This window comes from Taudactylus pleione, unplaced genomic scaffold (genome assembly GCF_031769625.1).
Source record: "Taudactylus pleione unplaced genomic scaffold, aTauple2 ptg000041l, whole genome shotgun sequence".
Lineage (NCBI taxonomy): Eukaryota > Metazoa > Chordata > Amphibia > Anura > Myobatrachidae > Taudactylus > Taudactylus pleione.
The window spans coordinates 68,199,488-68,205,742 of NW_028284443.1; the positions used below are offsets into that span (position 1 = coordinate 68,199,488).

At 45.7% G+C, this 6,255-nt stretch overlaps 1 pseudogene; it reads left to right on the top strand.

The window, feature by feature from the left end:
• The first annotated feature begins 4,573 nt into the window (after positions 1-4,573).
• On the top strand, positions 4,574-5,631 carry LOC148538237 (uncharacterized; annotated as a pseudogene).
• The last annotated feature ends 624 nt before the right edge of the window (positions 5,632-6,255 follow it).

The window sequence follows — 6,255 nt, forward strand, 5'->3', positions numbered from 1 at the left end:
GGTATACAATGCCGTGATTACTGGCATTGTGAGGCAGCTGAGGGGCCATGAAGACATGATTCAGTGCTAATCATGTCATTGGCCACCTGGACCACCCACTACTCTCGGGAAATGGGCTACTTGCCCACTTCTCTGGGTGTCCAGGAGATAGGGAGAGCTATATATATATAGATAGATAGATAGATATACACAATGTGTTATATAACTTTGCTGTTTGTTAACATTCTACAACTAATGAAGAACTACTTATGATCTTAATGGCGCACGCAGGAGACGGCACAGGGGGTCACGTATCTGGACCTTCCTTTCCCCCGCTGGGTCATGGACTACACTACCGACCCCCTCTCAGGGGCATAGACTACTCAGTTGGGCAACTCGGCCGGTGAGTAGTATATGTCCCGGTCGGGGCGGCTGGTCCAAGACCCAGCTGGGGGAGGTCTCTCTGAGGCACCCCCTGTGCAGCTTTTGTGGATACCTATGTATATATATATATATATATTCAGTTGAGTATATCTGTTTCTGGTGGGAAGCTAATTCTGCTGAAGAAAGCAATCTTTATTTGCAGCTGCTGGAAATTCATGCCATTTTTTCAGTTAATAAGAAGAAAACTACTGAGAAATGTAAATGACCATATTATAAAAGTAATCTCTTTAATATAGGCATTTTAATATAAAAAGAGTGAGAACACTTATGCAGGTAACACCAATACATTCACTAGGAAAGTTGGCGTGGTCTTGATGAGGTGCATATCCTCTATGAAAAGCTTTACTATATGGTATTACCGATCAATCAGCTTTCTAATGATTTACAAATGTCTTGTGTTATCCTGCAAAATTGACAAAATATTGAGGACAATAGATAAAGCATGTGCAACAAATTAATTATAAGGATATCCAGTTGATTACAGTTATACACATAACCAGTTCGGTTATTTAGTTCTGTTACACTTACAGTACTGAATCAAACTATCCAAATATCTAATATATAAAAGACAGCATATGAGTAATTGAGACAAAATACTATAAACTAGGGGTGAGCGGGTTAGGATTTCTGAAATCTGAACCCCCCTGAGCCCCCCGATCCGAGGCCGATCCGAGTCAGGCTCGACTTTTCCCGCCTGACTCGGATCTGAAATCGAGGCAAAACGTCATCATCCCGCCTTTCGGGTCTCGCGGGTTTTGGATCCTATATAAGGTACCCGCGTCTGCGCCATTTTCTCACTCGGCTGTGGACAGTGAAGAGGGAGGGTGGGAGTTAGGGCTGGCTGGGCTGTGTAGTGTAGTGTAGTGCAGTGTTGTGCTGTGCTGTGCTGCGCTGTGCTGCTGTTGTCCATAGAGGCTGTGTCCACTCCTTTAAAGTCCATAGGGGCTGGCTGGACTGTGTTGTGCAGTCAGTTGTCCATAGGGGCTGTGTCCACTCCAAAGTCCTGTGCAGTGTCCCAGTCCTAAAGGGGTGCTGTAGTGTTGTCCAGGGGGTGCTCTGTCCATCAGGGGTGCTCCCCCCAAGTGCAAAAAAAAATAATATTTTTTCTGTGTTTGTGAATTGTGTGCACTGTGGCTGCACGTGCATCAACAAAGGAGCAGCGCCAAGCATGCTCCTGTGTCCCATAAGTAAAAGGCCGGCTGGCTTGTCTGTTAAAGGGTACTGTAACCTCCAAAGGGCACTCCAAACAAAATAAAAATATATATTTTTTTGTGTTTGTGAATTGTGTGCGCAGTAGCCGCACGTGCATCAACAAAGTAGTGCCAAGCGTGCGCCTGTGTCCTATAAATAAAGGGCCAGCTGGATTGACCGCTAAAGGGTGCTGTAACCCCCAAAGGGCACTCCAAACAAAATAAAAAATTTTTTTCTGTGTTTGTGAATTGTGTGCACGGTGGCTGCACGTGCATCAACAAAGAAGCAGCGCCAAGCGTGCGCCTGTGTCCCATAAGTAAAAGGCCGGCTGGCTTGTCCGTTAAAGGGTACTGTGACCCCCAAAGGGCACTCCAAACCAAATAAAAAAATATTTTCTGTGTTTGTGAATTGTGTGGGCTGTAGCTGCACGTGCATCAACAAAGGAGCAGCGCCAAGCGTGCGCCTGTGTCCCATAAGTAAAGGGCCGGCTGGCTCATTTCTTAAAGGGTGGTGTAACCCACAAAGTGCACTAGTCTCCAACAAAAATAAAAAATAATTTTCTGTGTTTGTGTGCGCCTTAGCCGCATGTATATATCAATATAACATAAATGGAGGACCAAACTTTCTCCGATAAAAATAAAATAGGGAAAGATCAAGAACCACTTCCTCCTAGTGCTGAAGCTGCTGCCACTAGTCATGATATAGACGATAACATGCCATCAACGTCGTCTGCCAAGGCCGATGCCCAATGTCATAGTAGAGGGCACATACAATCCCAAATGACAAAGTTCAGGAAAATGACCTTGAAAAAAACATTTAAATCATTTGAAGAGAAACGTAAACTTGCCAATATGCCATTTACGACACGGAGTGGCAAGGAATGGCTAAGGTCTTTCCCTATGTTCACGACTAGTGGTTCAGCTTCACATGACGATGGAAGCCCTCCTCCCGCTAAAAAAATCAAACGAGTTAAGCTGGCAAAAGCACAGCGAAGAACTGTGCGTTCTAAGAAGATATCACAAATCCCCAAGGAGAGTCCAAGTGTGGCACCCCCAAAAATAGGGGAACCCACCAGTGGGGCATAAGGATGCTGATTAGAATAGGTGATATAGTTAATTTTAACCCTTGCTTGTATATAAATATTTAATTCGTGTAAGGAAAATAGGTTGGAGAACTGTCCCCTGGAATGAGGGGAGTAATTGGTTCTGCCCAGTGGAAAGCCTGTTAAACTGTGGGGGGAACACGAGGACGGGACACTACCAAGGGCAAGAATAGGGAGGAGAGTGCCCTGTTTGTACCATAGGGAGAGACAGCACGCGAGTAATGGCCCGTTGAGAGGAGCACGAGGGGGAAGAGACTGATATAAAAAGGGGGCATAAGCGCGACAAGTGTGCAGTTGTACCGGAGTGTGAAGGGAGCTGGCTGATACGTGGCTGCAAGGAGCTTACCTGTTGTCCGGAAGGTGTTCGCCGACGGTCGGATGGCCAGCGGCATCTAGAGAGTGTCCTCCGCGAAAGGAGAAGGCGGACGGAAGTGAAGAGGCGTCCCGACAGGCGGAAGGTGTGTCCGGGGGCGGAGGCTTGGAGACTGTCAATCCTGCTGGACAGAAGCGGGTCCGGAGGCGGGGATCTCGAGATGACACCCACCGGAGGCGGAGTAAGACCCTGTGGGAAATAAGCAGAAAAGTGAAATTGGGATTAACGGAGCGGGGTAAGAGACTAGTGACCGTATGCACTTCCCTGCCTTCCCGCACGCACTCACAGTTAACCCCTGCTTAAAGTCTGGTCATCGCAGCTTATAGTCTCCAGGATTGGGGTCTTACAGTCACACCCCAATCACCTTGTTAGTAGTCACCCTGTCTATCTGACCTAACCACAGTCTAGTACCAAGCAAGAACTCTGCAAAGAGTAAAAGAGACTGGTTCACACGATTAGTGCCCCATTAAAGTAGACCCTCGCAGCAAGCTACAGTAGGGGTGCCAGTATAAAGCTGGCTCATAAACTATCATAACGAGTGGTACATAGTAACAAAAGGACCCCTCCCACTGTCATTGCAGCAACTGGCCCTCAGTGTAGCTCAGGAGAGTAAAAGACAGTGACTTTATCTCAGTGCAGTTCATTCAATTAAAAGGCAGTGACTTTATCTCAGTGCAGTTCATTCAATTAAAAGGCAGTGACTTTATCTCAGTGCAGTTCATTATAGTAAGAGACAGTGACTTTGGTTGCGTTCCTGGCGGTCGGCCAGAGTTTACAATAAATAAGGAATCAATTGCTGTTAGGAACAAGTTAGTCTCCTATCCCTTGCAGTGGAACTTTACCTGTTCAGCCGGCTAAGGATAAACTTATAAATAATATCCCGGGCAACGCAGTGCACCCTCAGGAGGACTTGTTACGTTATTAATGTATTAACTTGTAGCTTCTGGCCAGCAAGCGTTAGGTTAATTAATATATGCGCAAAGGTAATTGAAGTTTGTTATCATTCCTGTTACTATGGAAATAGTGTGAGTAAGATAAATTGTGCTTTATTGTGTTGCATGCAGCAACTTTGAATCCCACAGGGACGTCAGTTGCTGATCGTGGCCAGGAGGCCAAGTTCCTGTATAATAAAATCCAATTTACTGGTTGTGTGGTGAATAGACATAGTAAATGTTATTGTTATTGTAGATGCTGTTGTAAGTAGATCTGTGGTTCACTATAAAAAGGAAACAAGTGGAAAATACTACGTTACCTGTCGTGGAAATAAAAGATTGTAAAATTCTTTTCTGAAATTGTTGCATACTTACCTCTTCACCTCTCTGTACCCAAAAAGAAGAATCTAGGAACCCCGTCTGACATATACCCAAAAGAAAAAGGGGTAGGTCACATTTTGGCGTCACTAAGTACAGGATCCAGAGTCCAAAGTGAAGAGAGTAGGTGAGAAGTCATTAGAAAAGTGTATAATGTCACAGGAACAAAGAGCAATGGGGGACTCGGCTGGAGCAAGTGGAAGTGGTATTCCGCAAATCAACCCCATAACCCTTCCTTATTACTTCGGCGCTCCCTGGCTGCCTACGTTTAGTGGAGATAGATATGGAGGCGAGGGAAGTAACCTAACGGAATTCCAAAATAAAATAAGATCGATGTTTAGACTATACCCGTTAAATGAACGTCAACAACTGGAAATCCTTATTGGCCAGTTAAAAGGGGCGGCTCTATGAGAAGTGACATCATGGCCAGCAGAGGAAAGACGTGATGTAGACCAAATCTTTCAGCGACTGGCCGCTACATTTGAAACCAGGACAGTATCAGAACTCAAGATGTTGTTCTATGGCCGTAAACAAATTCCAGGGAGACACTAAGAGATTACGCTCTAAGTCTACAAGAGGCACTTTGGGATATTCGGACTATTGGAAATGAAGAAGTGGGAGACACGGATGAAGTACTCATAGCCCAATTCATCGAGGGCTCTAATGGGGAAGGCATTAAGTCCCAACTGAAATTGTTAAAAATGCAGATGCCGGAACATTCTTTTCTGGATTTTAAAGAAATGGCTATAAAAATAGTGGGTTCCCAAAGAGGACCCGAGTTAAGTTTTCCAGAAATGCCAGACTTCCAGGAGGGTCATAGTGGGACCAAGACAAGACATATGGGCGAAGGAAATCCTTTGACTAGAAAGGACCTTGTGAAACAAAGCACTCAGTTACCCTCTAATGATCCTCTTGAAACTGTAGAGAAACAGCTGAAGGAATTAATGTTGGGAATGGCTGAAATTCGCCACGAAATGCGAACTTTGAAGAAAAACAAATCTACCAATTATCAAACAACACGGTGGAGGAATGATAGAGAACGGAATACGGAGGATTGGTGGGCCCCTCCTAGAAGAACGGGACGACGGGCGACCGACCAATTTGATGCCCAGGGGCGTCCTATTTGTCGACAATGCCAGAGACCAGGTCATATCGAAAGGAACTGTTCTCAAGTGGAGAGTTTAAACTCCCAGGCCCCGGGGAGAGAGAACGAACCCCGGGGGGAACAATAGTCACAGACCCTAGTATGGGGGAATGGTGGCCCCGTTATGTGGGAAAGTGTCCCATGCTCACCATTGATATTAATGGAATCAAAACCCCTGCAATGATTGACTCTGGGTCGCAGATTACCACGATTCAAGTTACTCTCTTTCAACACCATTGGGCCGCGGACCAAGTCATGCTACCCCCACCCGGTTACAATTAATAGCCAGCAATGGGCTAGGCATCGATTGTCTCGGATACTGGGAAGCAGATATTAAAATTGGCAACAGTTCCTTATCTAAACAAGGGTGTTTGATTACGCATTCGGAAGACCCCAAGTCGATACCCGTCATACTTGGCATGAATATTCTCCAAAAATGCCCCGATGAATGGATTGCTGCTTTGAGGAAAGAATTATCGCAAGCCATGATGGCGGAACAACGGATTCTGAAGAAGACGATTAAGGTGCTTCAGGGGCATCAACACCTGGTAAATGCAAAAGGAGAAGTAGGATGGGTACGAATCGGGGATGGCAAACCTGTCAAAATCCCACCTAACTCGGAAGTTCTTCTATAGGGAAAAGGACCCAGTGGACCCCATGGGGAAAAATACGAGGCCATAGTAGAACCATGTATGATGCTGAACCGGGGGGA